The sequence below is a fragment of the Schistocerca piceifrons genome, chromosome 2 (assembly GCF_021461385.2).
Source record: "Schistocerca piceifrons isolate TAMUIC-IGC-003096 chromosome 2, iqSchPice1.1, whole genome shotgun sequence".
NCBI classification, from domain to species: domain Eukaryota; kingdom Metazoa; phylum Arthropoda; class Insecta; order Orthoptera; family Acrididae; genus Schistocerca; species Schistocerca piceifrons.
In genome coordinates, this window is record NC_060139.1 from 252672353 (window position 1) to 252699185 (window position 26833).

The 26833-nt window shown below is 41.0% G+C and overlaps 1 protein-coding gene across 2 annotated transcripts in view; it reads left to right on the plus strand.

Annotated features, from left to right (window-relative positions):
• LOC124774149 (putative ZDHHC-type palmitoyltransferase 2) overlaps positions 1–19726 on the plus strand; it is a 34790-nt gene extending 15064 nt beyond the window's left edge. For both annotated transcript variants that reach the window (XM_047249459.1, XM_047249460.1), the window contains one exon: positions 19098–19726. The gene's annotated coding sequence lies outside the window, so the exon portion shown is untranslated. The remainder of the gene's footprint in view (positions 1–19097) is intronic.
• The last annotated feature ends 7107 nt before the right edge of the window (positions 19727–26833 follow it).

Consider the following 26833-nt stretch of genomic DNA (forward strand, 5'->3'; position numbering starts at 1 on the left):
TGAATGTGGATTTTAGTTTTTCACCATCCCACATCAACAGACGACAAAAGTAGTATAGGAAGCTGACTGTCATTATGAGTTAGCATTCAATGAAAGCAATGTTATATGGCTCCAGATGTTGAGTAGTAAAGTCTGGGCTCTTATTCTCCACTAGTATTTTGTGTAGATGGGTGTTGGAAAGATAGATATCAGATGCAGATGCTTGCAATAAGCCTGCCTCAAAGTGTTCCTCGATAAAAGTAGGGTCAAAATGTTTAAGAGAATATGGGAAATACTGCTTTCTACCTGGTGACCATAGATGCAATGCAACTTGACCCATAACTGCAAAGAAGAGATATGGGTCCATATGTTAGCTTCATATGTTTCCCAACATTCTTTCTTCTGGTATTTCATAAGACAGTGTGCCCAGGTATGGTGCCTTTTAAAGGCAATAAGGTTCTCCACTAACAGGTGATGCTTATGTCACTGCAGCACATACCTGTCTGTGATCATAGATTACCTTAGTGATTTGGTTTGTCCTCTGTGGGACTGGTTTGTGACTAGATGTTCCCAAAGGAAGGGGAATTCTCAATTCCACTGCCTTTAGTACTGAAGTAGTGATGTCCTGTATTAAGTCATCAATATCTTCTTGTATAGTAGAGCTGAATTTTCGGGTAGTGTTGGAAACAAACCAATCAGCTTTCTTCAGGGTTCATTGTTAAGGGACCTTGGTTAGGTAAGTTGTGGGAGGATAATGAAAATTTGGAGGTGATCACTCCATAAGTAGTCATCATGTACCCTCAACTGGAATGAGGAGAAGAGACTGGGGGTAGAAATCAAAAGATTGATGGCCGTATATGTTCTATATGCCACAACAAGAGCTGGTGTGCCACTGCTTGGTAAAATTAAGTCACAGTCTGTGATTGTTCGTTCTACTAGCCTTTTCCCTGAGTACTCACGTACTAATTTTACACATATATTGCCTACACCACCTCTTCCACATCCCTGTGTACCCCTCCTCTGTCCACTTCATCCTCCCATTTCTGTCTGACCATATCCTCTTCCCCATTCTCACAGTCTCTCTGTCTCCTTCACCTTCCTTTCTTTGTCCATCTCCTCCCTGACCCTATCCAACCATACACTCCTCCCCCTCCCTTTGTCTTTATTCTCCTCTCCCTCATTCTCTCCATCTCCTGCTTCCACCTATTCCTTTTGCACCTGACCATTATCCCTCTACATCTTGTCTCTGACCTCTGTATTCGCCTTCCTCTGTCTCTCTCGGACCATTTTCTCACCCCCCTCTGTCCCTCTCCTCCTCCCCCTCTGTCCATCACCACCATGCCTTTGTGAAAATCTCCTCCTCTTCTCTCTTTCTGTCCATACACTTCTCCCCCACCTCTCTACCCAGCTCATTCTCCCCCTCTCTTTCTATCCATCTCCTGCTCCTCCTCCTCTCCCTCCCTGTCCTCTACTCCTTACATCCCTATCTCTCTGTCCATCTCCTCTCTCTATCCCTGCCCTTCTGCCCCCATACTCTCCCTGTCCCTCTTCTGTTCATACCAAAATTCCTCAAGCCTTGCCCATCTGCATATGCAGCCTTTGTGAACAGGGTGATAAAGCAGGTTGCTACTACTCCCACAAAACGCCTGTTGTACAGGACAGCGTACATGTTGGAGGCTGAATAACTGTCTCTTACCCCTGATATGTAAGCTGCCAATGCAATGCAGGTAGATAAAGCAGGCGAATACTAATCCCACACAATAAGCATATCATTCACGGCAGCCTGTACAGTGAGGAATAAAGAAACACGCTTTTGTCTGTATCTCCGCTCCTACAAGAACAAGGAGGTTATAAAGCCTATAGTGCTGATAGTTGTGAAGTTTACTGTCTGTGTGGCAAATGTGGCTGAAATAGAACCCTGAGTTTGGGAGGAGATGCCAGACCTACAACCATATATATATATAAAAACACACACTCACTCCTGCCGAACAGGCCATGAAGGCCCAATGGTGCCGACTGGTCGCTGTGACGTGCACAGCCTGAAGGCATCACTGGATACGGATTTGGAGGGGCATGTGGTCAGCACACCACTTTCACCTGTCGTCTATCAGTTTATGAGACTGGAGCCACTACTTCTCAGTCAAGTAGCTCCTCGGTTTGTCTGACCAAGGCTGAGTGCACCCAGCTTGCCAGCAGTGCTTAGCAGACCGGATGGTCACCCATCCAAGTGTGTGTGTGTGTGTGGGGGGGGGGGGGGGGGTGTTGTGCACATGTGCAGCCTGTGCTAAAGTTCCACAAAGCAGGCTGGTACTACTACTACAATACAACTTCTTTGCAGCACAGCCTGTATACCAGTGGCTTGGAAACCCTTTTCTTCCCAAGACGTGTAGGCTGCCATGCAGATCAGACCAATACTACTACAACACAACATGCCTGTTGTGCTGGACAGCCCATGTCAGGGGGTTGGAAAACCATGTCTTGCTCCAGATGTGTAGAATACCCTGCAAAGTAGATTGATAAGTCATGTCTATATTGAAACTTCATGGCAGATTAAAAATATGTGCCAGAGTGAGACTTGAACTGCGGATCTATTGCCTTTTGCGAGCAAGTACTCTAGTTGAGCTATCCAAGTACGACCCACCTTCACAGCTTTACTTTTGCCAGAGCTTTGTCTCCTACCTCCCAAACTTCAGAGACATTAGCCACCTTCACAGCCTGGGGATGTTTCCAGAATGAAATTTTCATTTCGTAGCGAAGTGTGCACTGATATGAAACTTCCTGGCAGTTTAAAACTGTGGGCCAGACCAAAACTCACACTCAGTAAGGTAGGAGATGTGATACTGGCAGAAGTAAAGCTGTGAGAGCAGGTAATGAGTCATGCCCATGAAAGGTATAGAATGCCAGTCTAGCACACAGTTTTAATCTGTCAAGTTTCAAATCCTTGAATATTTTCTGCAGAATGAAAATTTTGTACTGGAAACATCCTCCAGGCTGTGGCTAAGCCAGGTCTCCACTATATCCTTTCTTCTAAGGATGATAGTCCTGCAAATTTCGCAGGAGGATTTTTGTGAAGTTCGGAAGGCGGGAGACGAGGTACTGTCAGAAGTAAAGCCATGAGGGTAGCTCGATTAGAGCTCTTGCCCATGTAAGATAAAGATCCCAATTTCGGGCACACAGTTTTAATCTGCTAGGAAGTTTGAACAACATATTACTGATGCAGAAAGAAATGTCATGGAAGAACAAAAAAAGTCACGAAAATTTGAGCAATACATGGCACTGTAAGCGTCAGAATATACACATTAAAAGATGTGTGGCACCCAGCTGTTTCGCAGTTTGTATCCGAGATCACGACATGACTGTCTCCATGAAGGATCACACGCTGCTGGTAAAGCTCTTTTATAAGAACAGTGACAGTGCACCAGTAGCCCTTCAGATGCATTGGACACTCAAGGGTATGAAAAAAGTCATTTGTCCAGTATCTGCTAAAGGTCCAGAGAAAATAATTATAAAATTCGAAAAGATAGGTTCTTTTGAAGGGCAATGTGGCAGAGCAACGAAAGCAATTGATCCAACATCTGTCAAAGATGTAGCCATAGCAATCCAAGAGGGATCGAGCCATGGTGTTCAAACATGCAGTGCATAGGGAATTGTCTGAATGTTGGAATTCCTGTGAGCACAGTGCGTAAAATCCCACGAAACATTCAGTATTGCTATCGATACAAAATCACCCATTTTCAGGAGTTACTTCCTGCTGACCTGCAAGTAAGACAAAAGGTTGCTCTGGAATTATTTGCTCGCATGGCAGTGGACAATGAACAACCGTGGAACATTCTGTGGACAGATGAACTCCATTTCCACCTACAAGGAAATGTCAATACGCAGAACTGCAAAATATGGGCAATAGAAAATCGGCACATTTATCAACCGGTACTACTTCATTGTGCAAAGGTGTCTGTGTGGTGTGGGTTAACATTATTGTTTTATGAAGGCTATATTTGTTCGAGGAGATGAGTCCTTCAGGTCCTGTTAGAGTCTTTTACACATCAACATCATTTCAACCCTTCAACAGTGTGGACGTTCGGGTAGGATCATTTTTATGCAAGATGGTGCTCCTCTGCACTTTGCACAGTCAGTGAAGGGGCTGTTGTAGAGGCATTTTGGAAAGGCTAGAATTATCGGCCATTAGTCCCCTAGAGCCTGGCCATCCAGATCATCTGATCTTAATCTGTGTAGCTTCTGCCTGTAGAGTATCTGAAAGGTGTTGTGTTCAGTGTTCCAGTTAAGAAAATAGCTAAATTTAAGGCATGCATCGTGCAACACATTCTGAAAGTGACCCTGAGACACTCTGATCTCTTGTGGAAGATGCTGTTTTTCGATTTCAACTTATGGCAGAAAATGGTGGACCACATATTGAACATATCTCTTGATAGTCAGAAACCAAGGTCAATTTTCTTTTATGCAGTTTTGGCCCCAGGACGATTAAAAACCAATGACTGCAGATTTTGGTCCAGGAAATTTAAAAACCAATACCGTACCCTTTCTCTTTTTGCGTGGTTTTGGCCTCAGGAGAATTAAAAACAGATGTTTCCCATCCATTGTGGTACGACTTTGTTGTACCGGTAGTGAATAATCTTACCTAGCAAACAGTGCCACAGTTGTTGACTGTTGACCTTGCACTGTCATGCAAGCTGAACAGTACAGGTGGTGTAATGTGCAACTCAAACAATAGCTATTGTATTGCAATCTATCTGCCATTTGTAGCTGACCCCTTTTGCATTAAGATGCTTACAGCACTATCTATTGGTAAAATTTTTTTAAAACTTTTTTGTTCCATGACATTTCCCCCAGTGTCAATAATATGTTATGTATTCAAGTGCTGAGCTCTATATAAGTACTAACTAGCTTTTTCCCCATGGCTTTGCCTGCATACATGTATGTCACATACATATAATGCATGTGTGTGGTCCATCTCCTCTTCCCTTCTCTGTCCATCACCTCTTCGCCTCTTATCTGTCCATCTCCTCCTATCACCTCTCAGTCCATTTTCTCCTCTGCCCTTTCAACCCGTCTCCTCATTCCTCCTCTCTTTTTGTCCATCTCTTCCTACCATTTCCTCGGTCCATCTCGATCTCACCTTCCTCTGTGCATCTCCTCCACTCCTCTCTCTCTCTCTCTCTCTCTCTCTCTCTCTCTCTCTCTCTCTGTCTCTCTCTCTAGCTATCTATCTCTGTCCATCCCCCCCTTCCTCTCAGTAAGTCCCCTCCTGCGCCCTCCCTACCCATCCCCTCATGCTCCCTTGCTCCATCCATCTCCTCCAGTATTTATCTCAACCTTCCCCCAGGCATGCTCACCCACACATGTGGCCGCTGCAAAAGGGGTCAGTAAAGCAAGCTGCTACTAGTACCATAACATGCCTCTTGTGCAGCACAGCCTGCTTGCAAAGGACCTGGGAGCACATTTTTCCACTTGTCCTATAGGCTACCATTCAAGGCAGGCTGATAAAGCAGACTGATACTAAATATTCCAACACAGCACAACCTGTTGCTGGAAACTAGGGGCTGGAAAACCTTTTCTTATGCCTGACGTGTATGCTGCCTGGCACAGCCAGTCCATAAGGCACGTCGATAATGTTCCCATACCACACACCTATCATGCAGTGCAGCGTATATGGCAGCGATCTAAAAGACATGCATGTCTGTATCTCTGTAAATATTAGAACTAGAGCATTATAAACCCCTCCTATGTTGGACATCTTGGTGCAAGGAGTTTGTGTGTCAGATTTCGTCCACTTTGGTCGAGGGGCCTGGCAGGAGTCCTCACACATATGTACATACATTCAGCTTTATATACATACATCAAAAAAAGTTTTGCATCACCTCAGTTCCGAAAGTTCTGGAACCTGCACATAAAATTGGAATAGAGATCAACATAAACATCATTTTCGCCCTTTCTATTGCTCATGAAAACCACACATTGCATGTTGTACCTCCATACACCGAGTCCTTCAGAGGCGCTGGTCCAGATTGCTGTACACACTGGTCCTGCTAATACCCAGTAGCACATCCTCTTGCATTGGTGTATGCTTGTATTCGTCATGGCCTACTATCCACAAGTTCATCAAGGCCACTGTTGGTCCAGATTGTCCCACTCATCAATGGCGATTCAGCATAGATCCCTCAGAGTGGTTGCTGGGTCACGTCATTCATAAACAGCCCTTTTCAGTTTATCCCAGGCATGTTTGATAGCGTTTTTGTCTGGACAACATTCTGGCCCCTCTAGTTGAGCGATGTTGTTATCCTGCAGTAAGTCATTCACAAGATGTGGCCAATTATGTTGGAGTATAATGACTTTTCTGGAGACTGGAAATCTACCCTGTAGGAACCAGCATAGGTTTCGAAAAAGCCGCTCGTGTGAAACCCAGCTCGAGCTATTCATCCACGAGACTCAGAGAGCCATAGACGCGGGTTCCCAGGTAGATGCCATGTTTCTTGACTTCCGCAAGGCATTCGACACAGTTCCCCACAGTCGTTTAATGAACAAAGTAAGAGCAAATGGACTATCAGACCAATTGTGTAATTGGATTGAAGAGTTCCTAGATAAGAGAATGCAGCATGTCATTCTCAATGGAGAGTAGTCTTCCGAGGTAAGATTGATATCAGGTGTGCCCCAGGGGAGTGTCGTAGGACCGTTGCTATTCACAATATACATAAATGACCTTGTGGATAACATCAGAAGTTCCCTGAGGCTTTTTGCGAATGATGCTGTGGTATATCGAGAGGTTGTAACAATGGAAAATTGTACTGAAATGCTGGAGGATCTGCAACAAATTGACGCATGGTGCAGGGAATGGCAATTGAACCCCAATGTAGACAAGTGTAATGTGCTGCGAATACATAGAAAGAAAGATCCTTTATCAGTTAGCTACAATATAGCAGGTCAGCAACTGGAAGCAGTTAATTCCATAAATTATCTGGGAGCATGCATTAGGAGTGATTTAAAGTGGAATAATCATATAAAGTTGATCGTCGGTGAAGCAGATGCCAGACTGAGATTCATTGGAAGAATCCTAAGGAAATGCAATCCGAAAATAAAGGAAGTAGGTTACAGTACACTTGTTCACCCACTGCTTGAATGTTGCTCACCGGTGTTGGATCCGTACCAGACAGGGTTGATAGAAGAGATAGAGAAGATCCAACGGAGAGTAGCATGCTTCATTACAGGATCATTTAGTAATCGCGAAAGCATTGCGGAGATGATAGATAAACTCCGGTGGAAGACTCTGGAGGAGAGACGCTCAGTAGCTCGGTACGGGCTTTTGTTGAAGTTTCGAGAACATACCTTCACCGAGAAGTCAAGCAGTGTATTGCTCCCTTCTACATATATCTCGTGAAGAGACCATGAGAATAAAATCAGAGAGATTAGAGCCCACACAGAGGCATACTGACAATCTTTCTTCCCACTAACAATATGAGACTGGAATAGAAGGGAGAACCAATAGAGGTACTCAAAGTACCCTCCGCCACACACCGTCAGGTGGCTTGCGGAGTATGGATGTAGATGTAGAATGGGGGCGCAAATTGTCGTGCATGAAGACGAATGCCTCGCCAGTATGCTGCCGACAGGGTTGCACTACCGGTTGGAGGATGGCATTCGTGTATCGTACAGCCATCACGGCACCTTCTATGACCACCAGCCGAGTACGTAGGCCGCACATAATGCCACCCCAAAACAGCAGGGAACCTGCAACTTGCTGCACTCGGTGGACAGTGTGTCTAAGGTGTTCAGCCTGACTGGGTTGCCTGCAAACACGTCCATTGTCTGGTTGAAGACATATGCAACACTCATTGGTGAAGAGAACGTAATGCCAATCCTGAGCGGTCCATTCAGCATGTTGTTGGGCCCATCTGTACCAAGTTGCATGGTGCTGTGGTTGCAAAGATGGACCTCGCCATAGACGTTTGGAGTGAAGTTGCGCATCATGCAGCTTACTGTGAACTGCTTGACTCGTAACACAACGTCCTGTGGCTGCACGAAAAGCATTGTTCAACATGGTGGCGTTGTTGTCAGGGTTCCTCCGAGCTATAATCGGTAGGTAGCAGTCATCCACGGCAGTAGTAGTCCTTGGGCGGCCTCAGTGAGGCGTGTTATCGATAGTTCCTGTCTCTCTGTAACTCCTCCATTTTCGAACAACATCGATTTGGTTCACTCCAAAACTCCTGGACGCTTCCCTTGTTGAGAGCCCTTCCTGGCACGAAGTAACAATGCGGATGTGATCGAACTGCTGTATTGACCGTCTAGGCATCGTTGAACTAAAGACAACACGAGCCCTATCGGACCCCCTCCATTTAAATAGGCACTGCTCATGCATGGGTGTTTACATCATTGGGCGGGTTTAGTGACAGTCAAAGGGACTGTGTCTATGATACAGTATCCGCAGTCAACGTCTATCTTCAGGAGTTCTGGAAACCGGGGTGATGCAAAACTTTTTTTGAAGTGTGTATATTAAGATGAAACACATGTTGGTCCTCATGGGCCAGTAAATAATAAAGTCAAGAATACATCCATTTTCACAAGACACAACATAAAAAGTTTCTCGCCAAGTCTGTAGCATTTGGATGGAGTGTACTGTTCGAAGAAGACATGTAGAGAGCTAAACTTTTGTACGTGCACAGATTTTTGAAAGGGTAGAAAGCATATGGAAATGCTTTTCTTAGATGATCCACGGTTCATCTAATTTTTCAGATTTTGTCATATTCAAGGGCCTTGCTGTTGTCAACGAAGTATCACATTCTTGTTAGACAATAATGGTTCGTTGGGTCAATAATATTTTATTTCATTTTTTTTCTCACTTGAGTTATCAGAAAATTTACAGCAATGAAACAGTAAATTTCATCACTGTATGTGTTGTTCCGACATGACAGTCTTGATTTTTCATTGGCATCATTATAAAGGGGCTTGTAATATAAATTACATTGCTCAGCTATGAAGTTCACTGTTTCTTGACAAAAAAAAAAATCTTGGAAGCAGTCATAAAGTAGATGAATCATCTAAATTGACGAATTTGCAACAGATATGATTGTTATCGAAATTATACAGTTCGCAGTCCAAATCAGAATCTTTCCATCTAAAATCATCTATTTTGCATCTTTTAGCAGAATTGTCAGGCATAATCCCAGACTCTTTTCCGGAATCAGAGGAAGACATGATGGTAATATGAAAATCTGGATTTGCATTTCAGGTTTTTCTTGGTTACATAATTTTAAAAATAAAGCAGTTTCCAGTGTTTTTGTTTTATTTTATTTAACATTTATGTATGTAGTTATTTTACTTAGTAATTTTTTTAATAAATTAAACTTTGTCTACATGAATCAAACTAAGAACCTTAGCTTGGATGATTTCAATAGTGAGAGAAGTGAAACAGAAAACTTTTAGGTCGAAGTCTCCCATGTTAGCCATGTAGGGAACAAAATTATAACAAAGTAAAGGCATTGGTACCAAAGGAAGTTCTACAAAGGTAGCACTGTCCAGTAGAGAGTATGTCAGAAGAGTCATCAACAGTGTGGGTACCCTTGACACGATTTTCATCTGGTATCTAATGTCTTGATATAATTTTTCACTCTTTTTGTTCCATCCTATCATTTGTATCCTGTTGTTATGATCGTGAAGCGTGTACACCTTGAAAGTTATGAGAGCTAACAGTTTGGAAATTAGTTGTCCGATCCGAGTAAAATTAGGCGCAAGGGTCGAAACTTATAGGTGAATTCCTAATTCCTAGTTGGTAATTTTCAGTTCAGAGATCTTGTGCATAACAGGCTGCATTTTTTGTAATATTGTGCTATACCCGTGTTCTAGTGCCGCCGCCAGGTAGTTTTGGAATGAATGTCTATAGCTGTTTACTGCTCTTATTTTGTGGTATTGTATCCATACATAAGAGAGGTATGAGAAAGCGTTGCTAATTTTTGGTGTATTAAGACAAAAGCCGTGTGTCCTAAAACCCTCACCATCGTGATGTGTCTCGGCCTTGGGAATGGTTTAAAATCAGGTTGCAGGATGCAACTGACAGTCACGGGAGTAGGTGTGGTCCTGTTGATGAATACCATCGTTACCTGGCTGTTTTGACGTTGAGACATAGGAAGAGGTGGTCTACTGTGTCATGTCTGTTACACACACTACAACTTGCTGAAGGCAGGAGGGTGATGTCAGCGAGACGTTGATTTGTTGGTATCATGTTGTTTGTTAATTTGTATCAAAGTGTGCTCACATCTGATGACAATACAGGGCTATTAACAGTGGACCACACTTGCCGCCAGTTTTCTGTAGGTAGCTGAAGGTTGAGCATGGGCACTGGAGGTCGTCCTAATGTGGCCATATAGAGTTTACTGATTGATCTGTATTTGTCCGTGAAAGTGCCTAGTATGTAACACCTATTGAGGAAGTAGTCATTACGGAATGATAGTTGGAAAGGAATGTCCGCAATCATAACCAGTGCCTGCGTATACTGAGGCTGATATAGTAAAAGCAGTGCTGCTGTAGTTCCATTCGAGTTGCTGGCCTGTAAGGTGGCTGTGCAATGAACTAGCAGTGCGGAGAACTTCCGGGAAAAGTCAAAGAGTGTAAATTCTAGAACCACTCAGCCTTCTACTGTCTCGAACACACGATATTTTAGATATGAGTGTGAGGGAGCGGAATCCTACCTACTATGTGTCAGATGTCTGTGTGTACAGGTTCAAATTCTGTCGCAGGAAGAATGTAGATGTGGTGGTCAAACGGCACCGACAAATACCTGTCCGGCAGTCCGTGGATGTTTAGTGAGTGTGTACGAGAGGACCATGGAGTATTTACGTAACTCTGTAACAATAGTGTCAGTGGCTATTGTTAGTGAAAAAAGAACTCTTAAAAAACCTCTTATTCTAGCCTTGCTAGAGGCAAGACATATTTCATTAATCTTGTGATATAGAGTTATGGTTATTAAGCCAACTCTTTTGTGGATGTAATTAGATTTGTTTCTGACATGAGGCGATACGAATGACTTACAAGAAGACAGATGTTTATGTGAGAAGGGAGAAGTTTGTTCTGTATGAAGTATTAATATATCGTTAGTTGATGAAAAGTAACCTTCGAGTATCTACTTCTTTCACAAGTAGAGGGAGAATTTTAGTTATTCTTGTACCTAGCATCACTCTTTGGAGACGAAGTTTAAAGAGATTCCAGAAGTCAGCGAAGAAGATCAGCTGTGGACAACAAGTAAGTCATCTGGTAAAAGGAGTGGAAGTTAGTATATCTACTTCACACTTAAATCATCGTCCAAAGCATTAGAAAGCTTTGGCACAGTTAAGATCTGGGTGAGATACCAGGCCTTGGAGAGAATCAAGGAGTTGATAATGGTCACATTTTTGTGGAGGTTTAAATGCTGGGTTGCATGGCTTCCACAAAAGCCCCTGATGAAATTGAAGAGCCGTCTTCACTTTCGTGCCTGCATTTGCTGCAGGCACGCAGTTGCATCTAGGCTCAACATCTTGTGATCTCGCACAATGTGGTACTATGATCGAGAAACATCGGTGCCGAGGAGACCCAGGGATAGTAGCATAGTTTTACAGTTGTTGAACACTGCTCCAGAGGCGCATTCATACTGGTGGGGTGAGGAGCGAATCGAGTCTATGTCAGCAATATGGTCAATGAAAGTCCGAGCGTCATCTGCGTATACATTTGATAACACCATTGTGTAGTTGTACACCTTCTGCTGTCTGACCTATTGTCCTGAGAAGAGGGCCTATGGCTATGATGAATAAGAACATGGACAGGGGATAACCTTGCCTAACTGACCCACAGATAGGGATTGGTTGAGTTTCCCATCCATTTATTGTCGCTACAGATCTTCTACCCATGAGTAGGTTTAGTATTATCTTGATAAATTGTCGGTCAAATCCCATTTTTCCCATCGTTCGTAGCAGGTACGTGTGGCTTATACAGTTGAAGATGTTAGCAAAATCTATGGATAGTATGCCCATCGCTAGTCTACGGACTGCTGTATGTGCTCCTATATCTGTCTATACAGACGCTACATGGAAATATTGCGACGTAATTCAACATTTTTGGTAGGGGCTAATGGGTTTGTCCATAACTGGTTTCATCTTCATTGCAATACACCTTGTGGCAATTTTGTAATCCATGTTCAGAAGTGTGGTGTTTCGGAAATCTAGAACACAGCATGTATGTGCATTTTCGGGACAAGCATATTTTGTATGCATGAATGGAATCAGACTTCTAGTGGAGTTAATTCAATCACTATTTTGATTTTCAAAAAATATATTGCTGTATTTGCAACAAAATTTTACAATTTCTAGACTAAACAAATTTTTACTAACACATTAAACTTGAGATTTTTGCTATGAAAACACTTGCATTCAAGAAATTTGACAAACAAATATTAATTTTTAGTTATTGTACGTCATAATCAATATGAAAAGTATTTACTCAGTGTCGTAATCATTTATCCCTTCGAAAATAAATTTACCTCGCCTTCTATGTTCAGGAACAACTTTTTTAGTAATCTGGGCCTTCTCTATCTCAGTTGCATCTAAATTTCTGGAAAGGCAAAATAAACATTACCATCAAGAACTTTCTCAGAAATGTCATTTCACAGGTGTCATTAAAGATGCTTTCAATTTTACCAATAAAAAACCTGAAGCTTTTTTGTGGGAAATTTTACTCTGGTGAAATTATTTTCTTTAAATTCATGCCAATTTTTATCCTTCTCCTTTTCCATTTCTTCATTTTCATTTGACTTGTGCTCTTCAAGAACACTGTTAGATGTTCCAGACAGGGACTCCCTGCTTGCAGCCCCGTCACTATCGTTTTCATTGAAGTAGCTGATAACAATTCCTTTTCCTGGAGTTAATGCTAAACGCTATGCTTGGCGTGGCTTTCCTTTTGTTTTAATTGCATTTCGAAGGCTGCTGCCTGAGAAGCTTCTGATGAGCTGGTGCCATGTGCATTGTTATCGGTTGCTTATGGAATCTGTGAAATTACTTTATTGGGGCAGAAAGGAAAAATTACTGCTTTTCTAAATCCAGATATTACATTTGATTTGGACCTGATAGCTATATTTTCAAAGGTTTTTTCCAACAACCTAGACAATTCGGACTTGGGCACCACTTCTCTATTCTTCCATTTCCAATTATCTAGCACATTTCTCCAAGCAAGTTTTCAAGGTCTAAAAAAAGGCCACATCGACTGATTGACACAAATGAGTAGAGTTAGGCAGAAGCACGGATTTAATGTGCTGTTCCTAGCACAATTTAATGACATTATGTGACAAATGACTCGAAAGATTGTCACCTATAATCACTTTCAGTCCCTCTAATTGCCAAGCATAAGGCAAGACAATTTCAATAAACCATGATTCAAACATTGTTAGGTCAAACCAACCACTTTGATTCCTGTTATAACCTGTATCAGTTATTCCCCCTTTAGTCCAAGTATTGTAGAGGTGTTTTGCCCTATAAACTGTATATGGTGGGAGGACTGAGCTGTCGGCAACTGCTGCTATCATCACACCGATATCTGACTTAGAACTTTCCACTATCCCTTCAGGATGTCTTTTGCTTCGCTTCACTGTTACTTTCACTTGTCCAGGATCGTCACAAAAGTTTGTCTCGTCATACTTTATAATGTTGGAAGAAGGGACATCACTCAAGGTCGGTTCAAGGTAACTGCTACGTTTGCCCTCTTCACTTTTTCACTTGCTCTAACCATTAGTTCTTTATTACATTTCAGAAAAGATTTTACCCAGTTGTGCCCAGGTCACTTGTCACGAAATATTTTGTCAATCCTCCCTACTTGATTGAGATATGCCTGTATAATGTCCCTAAGATCATTATTCTTCAAAGGAAACCCCCATTTCGCACAGCACATAATCCTTCAACCAGGCTTTTTTCCTCACTATTGGTTAACACTGGTTGGCTGCCTATTTTGTACTTGTACCTTTCCTTGAGTTTGTCATTTAATGTGGTACATGGAATTGCGTATTGCTCTGAAGATTTCCAGGTGCTTAATTTTCTTGATTTGACAGCTTTCACTGCATTTAGAAGAAATTCTGATTTGTAGTTAGATTTTCATGTTGGTCCCAGAACCTTTTGGTATACTTGCATGATCAAATTCACCCTACAAAAATGAAATTTTGTAATTAGATCTGCATAGCGGTAAACAGTATTAGCAATGAACAAAAAAAGCAATAATATTATAACTTACCAGTTACACTTTGGAAGTAACAGGCGCCAGCAGAAGTTTTCGCTCTGTTGTGTCGACTACACAAGTGTAGTACAAGGATCACATTCCTACTGACAATGCGAGTTGTTGGTTGTGTGGTCTCCAACATGCCAGTGTTGTTGATAGATTAGTCAAGAATTCACGACAATGGTCAGCTGCAATGTATTCGTTAAAATGCTACGCTCAGTTATCCAAATGTGGAAAAACCGGTAAATGATCGGATTGACATCACTTGACCAGTTTCACCTCATTTTACGGTACATGTTTCCTACACGTCCGTTCTTCCTTCACATGCGAGATGATACGATGACAGTTCTTCGACGTCTAGAGTGCATAAGGAGCAGCTTCGGACCAAGATTCCTTCTGTCCTTTCCCTATGAATGTGGAGGATCATGGAAGTCATTTAATCCCACAAGAGCGTTTAGAGCATCTTTCAGGCAGTGCTGGTAATATTCCAACGTGTGCCCTGTCCCGAAAGATACTTCCTCACTGTAACATCGGGCGACGATTCTGATCTGCAGCTTTGCGTAAGCAGTCCACCAAGTGCTGGACTGTAATTTTTCATTTTCCACAGGCAAGACTGCCTCGCAGCTTCCATTTATGACGGGAAGCCTGTGCATCACACATCCTCACATCACAGAACACGCCCTCAGAAACAGTGTTTTATGTGCAATTTATGTAGTTTTCTCTTTCTTTCTTTTTCATTTGAACAGTGGCCTGCGGTATAGCGGCACTACCCCAGAAGCTGCCCCTTGTCTGGACTATACTTTTCTCTGAAATCCATGATGTAGAGTAAGTTGGTCAATTAATCTTAAGTTGTGAGCAAATTTTTATTTTGTATTTTCCTTTATGTAAATCAATGTTAAACTACATTCTTTATTCTATAGACATAATAATAATAATAATAATAATAATAATAATAATGTCTTGTAGTACCGTGGTGTGGTGCAAGTCTTTCGATTGTATGCCACTTCGGTAACTTGCATGTCCTTAAAATAAATGGCACCCAGAGATAATCCCATTCTTTACTAAATCTCAATACATTTGTATATGTTAATAGAATCAGCATCCTTTTATCCAGAAGAAACTAATATGTTTGCCAATCCTCCAGCCTAACACAAAGTGTGAAATGTTCAAATCTAGGATGATTGTAAAAAAGGCTATGGGAAAACTGATTGTGATCACTCTACCCAAAAACCACACATCAAAAACAGTTTTGCATCATCGCGGTTCCCAGAACTCCTGAAGATAGACGTTGACAGTGGATATTGTACCACAGACACAGTCCCATTAATTGTTCAGAGATGTCACTAAACCTGCCCAAACATGTAAACAACCATGCTTGAGCAGTGCCTATTAGATGGAGGGGGTCTGACAGCCGATCAGTTCCGATGATTCCACCAGGAAGGAGTTACACGGCTCGTGTTGTCTGTAGTTCAACCATGCCTAGACGGCCAATACCTTGGTTCAATCGTATCCCCATTGTTACTTTGTGCCAACAAGGGCTCTCAACAAGGGAAGTGTCCAGGCGTCTCGGAGTGAACCAAAGCTATGTTGTTCGGACATGGAGGAGCTACAGAGAGACAGGAACTGTTGATAACATGCCTCGCTGAGGCCGCCCAAGGGCTGCTACTGCAGTGGATGACCGCTACCTATGGATTATAGCTCGGAGGAAACCTGACAACAACGCCACCATGTTGAATAATGCTTTTCGCCCAACCACAGGATGTCGTGTTACGACTCAAAGTGTGTGCAATAGGCTGCATAATGCACAACTTCACTCCCGAAGTTCATGGCGAGGTCCATCTCTGCAAGCACAACACCATGCAGCACGGTACAGATGGGTTCAACAACATGCCGAATGGACCGCTCAGGATTGGCATCACATTCTCTTCAGCAATGAGTGTCGCATATGCCTTCATCCAGACAATCATCGGAGACGTGTTTGCAGGCAACCCAGTCAGGCTGAACGCCTTAGATACACTGTCCAGCGAGTGCAGCAAGGTGGAGGTTCACTGCTGTTTTGGGGGGGCATTATGTGATGCCTACGTACACCGCTGGTGGTCATAGAAGGTGCCATAATGGCTGTACGATACCTGAATGCCATCTTCCGACTGGTAGTGCAACCATATCGGCAGCATATTGGCATGGTACTCGTCTTCATGGACGACAATTCACGCCCCCATCACTCACATCTTGTGAATGACTTCCCACAGGAGAACAACATCGCTCGACTAGAGTGGCCAGCATGTTCTCCAGACATGAACCCTATCGATGTGCCTGGGATAGATTGAAAAGGGCTGTTTATGGACGACATGACCCACCAACCACTCTGAGGGATCTACGCCGAATCGCCGTTGAGGAGTGGGACAATCTGGACCGACAGTGCCTTGATGTGAAGAACTTGTGGCTAGTATGCCGCGACAAATACAGCCATACGTCAATGCAAGAGGACATACTACTGGTGTGTACGGCAATCTGGACCACCACCTCTGAAGATCTCACTGTATGGAGGTACAACATGCAATATGTGGTTTTCGTGAGCAATAAAAAGGGCAGAAATGATGTTTATGTTGATCTCTACTCCAATTTTCTGTAGAGTTTCCAGAACTGTCGGAACTGAGGTGATGCAGAACTTTTTTTGATGTGTGGAATAAAAGGACATACATTTGTGGAAATGCATAGCCGTGATCTACCATAAACAGATATGTGAATTAAATTGGATACATACGATCAAAAATAATTTTCTGTTTTATCTGTAACATTTAAAATACAGGTATGCTGTATTTGTGAAATGCAAATTCCCTGCCTTGAACTTTAATTTCAAACTTCGTAGTTTTCTCTCATTAAATGAGCTATTTTTTCACGGAAAATCAGTTCCACAATGGGTACAAATTGCGTAATAAGTACCAAATATATACCTATCAAGTGAATATGACCTTGACACTAATTATTAGAAAAGGAAGTAAGACTTGAGTACACATTGTAGGTATACCATTACTGTACCATTGCTAGTAAGCAAGAGACAAGGTTCAAATCCTGGTCTGGCACAAATTTTCAATTTTCCTCATTGATTTCAGTGTCCAAAAGAACAGACGTTACATATATATGTATTAAGAAAGTTACAGGGCAATACATGGAATATCTAGAGAATACAATAGAGGTTTTGAAAAAGGCTGATTTTGAATGCACTAATACTGATATTTGGTCATCATCCAAGAGAAGCTGTCTGGGTGTAACAGCTCATTGGATTGATTGTGAAACATTTAAACAAAAAAGTGTTTCTCTGACTTGCAGGAAGTTTAAGGAAAAAAAACCGGTACTATAAAGTAACTGCACAGATTGTGAACATTCAGTCTGAGTTTGATTTAAAGTTGACAAAAATTGTGAAGAGTATTTCCAACAATGGATCAAATACAGTCAAAGTTTAAAATATACAGAAGAGATTCAGACACAGAAACAAGTGAAAGATTTAGCTCATATAAATTGTGCATGAGAATATTGTCGATAATAATGGTCATGATGATGATGATGATGACGATGATGATCAGTATTAACACTATGAAAATTTCCAGAGACATCTGAAGATTCTGAAGGGTTGCAACTGCCTAATCATGAGAGACATGCCACACACATTTAATAGCTTCAAGAGATATGGATAAGGTCAGATCTCAAAGTAATTCGTGAAACTTTATGATGCAGCCATGTCAAAATGTCAGGCACTTTGGAATCTTTGTTCAAGATCTTCTAAAACCTTGTGAAACCTATTTAGAATCAACTGGAAAAGCCCCTATTTATCCATGCCCAGCATGACAGAATTCATACTATAATTCTACTGAAGATCTACTCACTATCAAGGTTGGTATTGTATCGTATTGTTTGGAGCTGGGGACCTACAAACGACAGAGAGACTTCATCCTCGTCATAGCCTTCAGTGGTTCACAACCCCACAACAGGCTACAGCAGTCCACTCACCCCACTGCCGCCCCAACCAACCCAAGGTTATTGTACAGTTTGAACCCCCTGGGAACATCTCACACCAGATGAGTGTAACCCCGAATGTTTGCGTGGTAGAGTAATTATGGTGTAAGCATATGTGGAGACAGTGTCTGCACAGCAATCGCTGACATGGTGTAACTGAGGCGGAATAAGGGGAACCAGCCCACATTCACCGAGGCAGATGGAAAACTGCCTTAGAAACCATCCACAGACTGGCCAGCACGCCAGACCTCAACACTAATCCGTCAGGCGGATTCTTGCCAGGGACTGGCATGCCTTCCCACCCGCAAAGCACTGCGTTAGACTGCATGGCTCACTGGGCAGGCACTGTCAAGGTTATTCTAAATAAGACTTTAAGGAAATACAGATTAGCAGCTTTTGAAGAAACTGAAATATACTTTCTTAATGAATATATAAGGTGTACAAAACCAACTGCTGACAGTATCAGAAGTTTAGAAGGAAACAAAGATATCTACTATGGATGACGTTACGGCATAAAGTTAGGAACTGACACTCCAGTCACGAACGAGGACTGAGATGAGATGTCAGCCAATTGCACGCTGACCGACCCCTCTCCAGGACGACAACACGACAGCAACACCTATGCAAAAAGAACATAAGCAATGCACCCGATTGATTGTTGCCCAGTTCTACAGAAGCTTCACGACTAGCGACCTGAATAGAAGAGTCAACTGTATTACTTCACTTCTATTCGGAATTGTATATACTGAAGAGATTTCTTATTTGTGTGTTGCCCTATACTCGCTTCTGTGTTATTGTCAGAGTTAAGTATTGTCATTGTTCATTTTGAAATAAAACTCATTAATACAATTTTTTTGAATGTTGTCTAGCAACCTGAGAAGGCAGGAGTCCTGGACCCCACATATTTGACATCAAGACAGGATTCAGCAGGTTACTTCTGCTGCAACAAATGAGAATGCAAAGATTACTAATCAGCTCACAAGTGGATAACCCACCCACAGTTGTGTGCTGACAGCAATTATTGAAGAATGCCTTAGTAGGTGTTTTGGGAGATTCTGTAAATTAGAGAAGCCAAAAACGAGGACTAACATGTTACCATCCATATGTTATCCTTTTTTTAAAATTGAAATGGATACCGAAGACTAACAGTGAATACGTTAAAGAACTGTTTATTCTAGAAATTTGAAATATGAAACAAGAAGTAGTAGATGAGAACTTGAAACATTCTGATGAAAAAGAAAATCTTGAATATTATTAGATATTTGTTGAGGATTCTGATTCCCACATAGCGAGTGAGAGTGCAAACACTATAACAGATCTGATTCTTTGAACAGTCAGGTATCCCAACTGTAAAAAACTTTTTCTTAAGAAAAATACTTGTTTACCAATTTCTGCCCCTGATGAACGACTATTTTCCTTTGGTGAAATTAGTGAAGCAAATGGTGAATAAAATGTTCACTAACAAGAGATGTTTTATTTAAATAAATGTATTTTGAAAGAATGTATTCTGCATTTTTATTTAAATATTTTTATTTCAAATCATGTTGTAGTTACATTCGAAGTAGAAAAAATAACCAAGTATCTGCATTTTGAATTTAAATACCTTTCATAAATGAATTTGCACATTTCTGACCATAAGAAATACTTATTTAGCTGTGTGACCAACGTTTATATCTATTGACAACTAGCTCATTCAGACAGCGAAAAACAAAAACTACAACTTTGTGATTAATGTCTTCAAATGTATTTTACAAAATGGTCAATTATCTCAGCAAAGACATGCAAGTAGCATAACACGATCAGAACTCATGTGACACATTCTGCTGATTTTCCAAATCACAGCCCATAAAAATTGGATTTTTATATGACTCATATCTCAGGTTCTATTGGTGACTGAAAGGTAGGGTCAACTGTTTTGGATAGCCCTTGGGCTAGGGACCATTTGTATACCAAACAGAGGGATTGTCTTATGCAACTATACCTACAGTACAGGATCAATTTTGAATATTACATGCTTCCTCCAGCTTAGCCAAAAGGAACAAATCAGTTGCTTCTTTTTACATTAGATGTGGTCTACAATGCACCTTAAGGGGTTTATGGACCCACTGCTTAGTTCATAGGTGGTTCCTGAGAAAACCCCCAAAAAAGATTTTCGTCCTTTTTTCGCTGTAGCAGCAAATATCTAGATAAGTAACCGCAAGCATATTGCTGACATTTTAATCGTATACTCTTTAGGCATTTGCATAGAAGTGCCGTCTTCCCATTTTCAAAAATCTTTATCCGTTATCGAGAAACACCCCAAAAACATGATTTTTGGTACCAAAATCAAGCTACAGTTTCCAAGACGGCTATGCACAGCAAATGGGTGAAATTTTACGATATATTTCCAAGATCCCAATCTTGAACATAGGTGCAAATTTTCTTGATATCTTAATCCATTTCCGAGATATAGAGGTTCACAGTTACGCTGCTTGTATATGTGAAATACACACATAAAATCCTGTGTATTACGAAAATGTACTTGTTTATAAAATGATGTGGCACGAATGAATATACTATAAATGGGTAAAGTGTCTCCTTTATCATCAGAAGGGTTCTGGAAACCTCATGTTGTAGTACTGAAGCAAATGCAACATTTTTGTGCATGTAAAATGCAGACTGCGGTGTAAATTTACTTTTGCTTTATTTCAATTGCACATAAGTAAGATATTAAAATTTTGCTGATTCATAAAGTTATTTTCATATGAATGACATGTTCTGCTGTAGCAGGGAAAAAAAGGGAAGCAGTGGAAAAATGCTACTATCTGAGCACAAAGAATGCAAATATGCTCATGTTAATTAAAAGACTGTAACTGCCTCACTCTATCTTCCTTGCACCTTTAAAATGTTTCTAAAAATGTTGGCATGCAAACATAATTGCTCTTTTTCATGCTGAGAGAGGAGACATTGGCAGTGGGAAAGAGACAGAAAAGTAATAAAGGCAGGAAGATAGTAGACAGTGGTTTTAGTATAGAAAGAAAGAAAGAAAGAAGGAAGGAAGCAAAGGGTAGTGTGAGAGAAAGAGAGGGGTGCTGTGTCAGTGGAACATACAGTAGTTGACAGTGACAGAACAGTGCTAGGAAAAGAGCGAAGAAGACACTGTCAGTGCGAGAGAAATAGAGAGAAAGAGACTGTAGAAATGGGCAAGAGCCAGTGATAATGAGAGACAGAGTATATGACAGTGATAATGAGGAAGAGAGAGATTGTGACAGTGAGGAGAGACAGCAGCAGTGGAAAGGAGACAGAGACAGTTAGAAAGAGACAATGACTATGAGTTGGACTGAATGAGTGAGTGAGAATGTGTAAATGGAAGTGGATGGGTATACGTGATTTGCGACAGTGGACTAGTGGGTGTGAGTGAGTTACATTTAAGGGAGCTTGTGGGAATGCGAAGTGCACTGCATGTTAAAAAGAGCGCGTATATGTTTGCATGCCAAAATTTTTTAAAGTGCCGAGGAAGGTAGATTGAGGCAGTAACTACCCCACTTTTTAGTCAGAGTCTTTTAAACAGGAGCATATCGTCTTTTTTCTGCTCCCGTAGGAGTATTTTTCTCCTGGTATCAGATATGTTCATTTTCATAAGTATGTATGTACACTTCTGCTTAGAAAGTAACTGGTACACAATTACTACAAATTGGAAAAAGAATACTTCTCATATTTTTCTTTATATTAGTTTGGTGCATAAGTTTGCAGCATTTTTCCGTAAGTTAATAAACACAACAGATCCGCATAACAGGAGAAGAACTCATCGAGCAATGCTCGGAGCACATGTTCATCTGGAAATGAAGTTCCTGGATGGTTGTTCGATAGAGAGCAGAAAAGGTGAAAATCTGAGGGCACAAGATCAGATGAATAAAGCGGATGCAGAATGACTTCCCAACCCAACTCCTCTATAGTGTTTTTTGTCACTCTAGCAGTAGCATCACTTCATGCTGTCTTCCTGGCCATTGTTCTTTGACTGCGTATGCAAGACGTCTCAGTTGCTGACAATAAATGTCAACAGTGATGCTTACAACTTGAGGAAGCAATTTGTAGAACACCTCACAGTCGCTGTTCCACCAGATGTATAACAGTAACTTTTGCAGTTGTGTGCAGATCTTTGTATGGGAGTTGCTACTTTGTTTGCACTCTAACAGACACCATTTATTGTTAACAGTAACGATACAGGATATGAATATTTGGTGTTGGTCACGAGCCAATTGATGATGAACAAGCGGATGTGCACATATTCCACCCACTGATTTTTGTGATTTTGGCTTAGAGCATCCGGTATTTATATATCCAATTTTTGAACCTGCCCCCACTTCAGGCAAAATGACGCAATGATCACGGTCCATCACATTTTCCAGTTCTCTAGTACACCGACGGGATCTTCTTTCTGATATAAAAAGCATAATGTTGACTGCTTAAAAATATTTAAACGTATGAAGACATGGAGGGAAAGCGATTAATGTCCCTATTTATCAAAATTTTGTTTATGTTTCTGTTACACACGTTGGAGTTCATATTGTCTGCTGGTATATTTGTTTTCTCGGAAAGTAATGAGTATCATCAGTCAAACAAATTTAGAACATAGGACGTTGGAACAATGATGCTTGGCACGATGTTTTGCAAAGTAATGGTGAATGTTTTGCATCTGTTTGAATCAGTGAACTCCATACTTAGAGATCACTGGTTTGAATAGTATCCAACGTTAGAAGTGCTGGCTATCAGTTTAAAGTATTTCCATTGTTGTGTAGATGAATTATTTCTTTAATTGTTTAAAGTGACAACAGGTTAGAGAGACGCACGGATTAAGTTTAGTATTCCTGAAATACTCATAGTGACAAGATGTGCTATTTTGTTGGTGCAAAGGTGTTATTCAGCGAGGGCTATTCCGACAATCGTATTACGATTGGCTACGCAGGCATTACGTCACCCGGCAGAAAAGCCGCGCCTGCGTCAGACAGCGCGCATTACAAAAGCAATGTTGTTTTGTAACTGAATTACCAACTTTTCAGGCACGTTATACCTACACATACACTCAAAACTAAACCTAATAACATACGTAACTAACATAGTTCTACATAGTTGGTAATAAAGAATGCGTAAAACAAATTTACCACCATTCCGTAATTTTCAAGTGCATCGATCGGCTGTAGTTACTGACGACAAGCGGCTCTTCATTTCTTACATGGTTTAGATGCCGTCCACATGAGATTCTTCCTTGTGTCAATCTTCTTTCTTGCTTCTACCAGTCTTTCTTTATTTAAATGTCTGATACGTATAAAAAGTTCACTTTCTAACATGCAAACTAATTATGTTTTCGTGTACTTGAGGAAAATTTGTTTTGATAATCGAAACCAAACTTTTAATTACGTTGTTACATTTCGAAATTGTTTGTCCATGGAAACCTGAAAATATAACTTCGAACTGTTTCACGGTATTCACCCAGTCTGTTGTTGGTGTTAGAAGACCCTCACGAGAAACAGTATTTATCCATGATTGAGAACTTGTTCCAGGAATTAAACACATTTCAGTGCGTGATCCCTAGGTTTTATCGGTAGACCGACTTTTAAATGCGAGATAGCCAGCCAAGTATTGAACAGTCAGGAGTAGCATCTTCTATATCAGCACTATTTTGATCCATTTCGTGGACAGTTCTCTGGAATTCTTCTTCTTCGACAATACCTAAGATGTCACAACTATCCGCACGTTTCACATGTCGTTCGTCTGTTATCTCAACAAAGAGTTCACTTGTGATGAACTTCAAGATGTCGTCATCGTGTGTTTCAGTACCAGTACCTGCAAAAATGGCAGTGATTCTTTCTTCAGCAACTGCTGCACTGCTTGATAAAGGTATGTCGTCTGCATTTACAGTTAAAAGAAGAAGCCGAATTCTGTTTTTGACCTCTACAGCTGTGGGATAATTGTAGAATGCACCAAGTCCTCGAATTCTAGAAAAATAATTTTCCAAGCAGTCCTGATTTAGACGTGATTTTAAGATAAACTTCACGTTATCCCTTCTGAAATGGCAACAAACCATGCCTGTTTTCACAGCGCATGTCATGGAAAACATCGCGAAACCTTTTTAAAGTGTTCTCTTGACTTAAAATTCTGACCAAATCCACAACGTAAAGGCGTGACATCATCAATGGGAGTTCTAGAATTTAAAACGTCGAAAACATTGTTTACTAAATCAAAGAACATGCTTTCCCTTTTTTTCCCAAAACATACAAGAGAGCTTTAGCCGTGCGACGTGAAAATAATCGGGCTGCCATCCTAACATTTTATCGAGCATGTCCTGTAACACTGATGTGCCCTTCTGAAATGTGAAGTACTACATTCAGATCGCCTTTCTGTCTAACAAATTCTCAATTACATTATTGGTTATCAAAGTTCCATCAGGAAGTGGTAACCCTTCATCTAAAAAGTGGTTCCTAAGGTGCTTCAATAAATGTGGGACATCGTAAAAAACCCAGATTTTCCTTTCATTGTGCGCTGTTTTTTTGAAAAAGGTTTTTGAGGTATTGACACAAAGTTCATTCGACACTTTTAGAGTTTTTTGCGCCCATATCACACGTTACAGCCGCAACATGTAGTCCCGAATTTTCAATTTTTAATATTATATCTGGTAGCAGGCCACAGTTCATTGTCACATCACATTTTAATAAATCGGCTGCTTCCAAGATGAACACAAACCACGAATCATTGCAACTAGAACATTTGTGTGAGGTCCTAAAATCCTGTCTTCCGAAGCATCATAGCAGATTCTACCATCCATGTTCATTTCATCGAAACAAAACACAGTTGTCTTCTGCAGGGGAGTAAATGTACGACTCTTTGCTTTCAAAATTGCCAAAACTTCGTCTGAAATATCTGGATTACCCTTAAGATTTGTAGTCCATTTTTGAAGTGTTGCTCGACATGGCAAAGGAATATTTCACTCTCTCAAATATGTATAAGGTTTTTGAGAAAGAGCTTTTAGACTTAGGACATTGGCAATATCCTGAGCACTCCATTTAACATGTCTGTTGCCTTGCAACAAGCAGCGAATTTGTCCTGGAGTGAAACACTTACATAAGATATTTTGTACTTTTTTCTTTACGACACTTTCTTTCTCTGTAGCACTTAATTTTCTCTTCTTTAATAAGATGTATCTAACAGTATTGACTTTCTTCAGGGCCGCTTCACACTTTTTAAGGCTACTTTCAAGCACAGCATTTTTCTTATAAAGAACTTCTATTTCTGATATCAGTCTTTTTACTTCTTCCTCCTTCACTTTCAAATCAGAGAGTTCACAAATGGGCCCTGCATTTGTGTCTTGGTGCAGTTTCCTTTTCCTTGGGGACACAGACTGCAAGGTATCAATTGCTCTCTTGTGCTCTACTAACTGAGCTACCCTAGCATGACTCACGCCCCGTCCTCACAGCTTTAATTCCGCAATATCCTCTCTTCCAGGAGTGCTAGTTCTGCAAGGTATGCAGGAGAACTTCTGCGAAGTTTGGAAGGTAGGAGACGAGATACTGGCGGAATTAAAGCTGTGATGACAGGGCATGAGTCGTATTTGGGTAGGTCAGTTGGTAGAGCACTTTCCCGCGAATGGCAAAGGTCCCGAATTCGAGTCTCGGTCCAGCACACAGTTTTAATCTGCCAGGAAGTTTCATGTGGATAAATTGTTCGCGGACACTGCCGAAATGGCCTACCTTATATGTTTAGCTACCTTCGGAGTTATTATTTCGATTTCTACAATGGATCCAAATGAAAATGCTGCTCCAGAGTGGAAAATTAATCCAAAGAAAAGCCAGAAATATGGACAAGTATTGGATGCTACTAAGAAGATAAGAAGCTACATGCATGAACCTGGAAAAACTGTGAGTGTAGCAGATTAAAATTGTTGACAAATCATCAAATGCCGTTTTAGACTCGAATCATTTTTAAGCATCACACAGTAGGACACTATGATACGAAACACCAGCTGCACATTTCAAAACATAGCCAGAGATCATCACAACTACACCATAAAAGAACCAAAGAATTTATGAGACATGTGACAGACAACCTTCAAAGAATATGAATGATACATGCGTAAGGGCAAAACCAAACTTCTTCAAAATATCGTTCTGTCCATTAAACACATGTACATCAATCCAGTCTGTACCAAATGCTTCAATATATACACCATTCTTGGCACTATCCATCTTCCTTGGAGTTTCAAATTGTTCATAAGTAGTGGACCAATCACGCTGATTTGTTATGTGATGTGTTGCACCACTGTCAGTGTACCGCTCGTCACAGTCTAGTGTATTCACATCTACTGAAAAACTGTTGGGTCACACCATTGACACTGTTTCCACCGATTTTGAAGTATCTGTATAGCTGCAGCTTCTTCAATTATCCACTGATGTTACATTAGTTAACAACATAGCACAAATTTCTCTTTTGTCTACACTACTACATTCATTTGATCGATGGCCATTTTTCCTACATTTAAAACAGACCAACCTATTCTTATACTGTTTTGATAACTGACCTCCTTTACCACACAAAAAGCATTTTCTGTCTTCATTCCTATATAATGAGACGT